Below are 1,262 nucleotides of genomic sequence, written 5' to 3'. Positions count from 1 at the left end.
TGCCGTATGTATTTTCATTATTTTTCAACTGCTATTGTAACAATATATCAGTAGCCTTGCATTACATTTTCATGCTTTTTACCGAACAAATAAATTTTTACTGATATTTATAGAAAAAAAAACTAAAAAAATTTAAAACTGACAATGTCCGTAAACAGCTCAAAAAGAGTCAAATTATTTTCAAAATTTTATCGTGTATAGAAAATGAAAATATGAACATTCAGTGAAATTGTCATGTATCTACAGTTATTCATTTTTTAATTACAACGAAATAACAAAATCCGCTATGTGAATATCCAATCTTGTAAAAATATGAAATTCAAACGCTCATAAAAATTTAATTTGATTTGCTTGAAGATATTTTTTTTTGATAAAGATAGACAAACTTATGAATGATCTTGTATTACATAGATTTTAAAAGAAAAATTTCTAATTCAAAATAATTAGGAAATTTTCGTCATTTTTACGTATTTTGTCAATATTTGAACTTTAAGTTCTTATAAAAAAAATTGTGACTATGGATTTTTAATTTTTTTCATATGCCTTTGAAACAATATACTAGAAGCCTTCTATTAAAATTTCAAGCTTTTTAAACCAACAAACAACATTTTATCGATATTTATAGAAAAAAAACTAAAAAAATGAAAAATGTAAATGTCCGCTTTGAGCTCAAAATAAGTTAAAATATTTGGAAAATGTTATGGTGTATAGAAAATGCTAATATAAACATTCTGTCAAAATTTCACGTACCTACGGTCAACTGTTTAAGAGTTGCACCAAAAACCAAAATCAATTTTTTCGAAAACAGATTTTGCGTAAAAATTCCCGTTTTTCCTTAATTTTTCTTTTGTTTTTCACTGCGCTTTAGAAAACTACTGGGAAATTTTTACTTGTGACTCCCCCAAAGTACCAACTAGATTCACTTTCCTATCAGAAAAGATACTATTGAAGAAAATCGAAACACTTTTACTGTCCTAAAAGGTGATGATATACAACAAAAAAAAAGGAAAATAAAAAAAAAAAAACACACATCATTGTAAAATCAATACATTCATCGTTTCCTTAAGAATCTAAAATATAGATTAAACTAATCTTAAAAATAAGACTTTCAAGTATAGCTTTGCTCAATATTGAAAGACAACAAACAAATTATATTAACATAGAAAATATAATTGACAATTTTGCAAGCGGAAAGGCAAGAAAAATGAATTTTTCAGTATTTATTTTTGAGTTGACTGTTAATGAATAAAAAAGGCTACAAA

Source organism: Acyrthosiphon pisum, chromosome A1 (assembly GCF_005508785.2).
Source record: "Acyrthosiphon pisum isolate AL4f chromosome A1, pea_aphid_22Mar2018_4r6ur, whole genome shotgun sequence".
Classification (NCBI taxonomy): Eukaryota; Metazoa; Arthropoda; class Insecta; order Hemiptera; family Aphididae; genus Acyrthosiphon; species Acyrthosiphon pisum.
Note: the sequence above shows the minus strand (reverse complement) of the source record.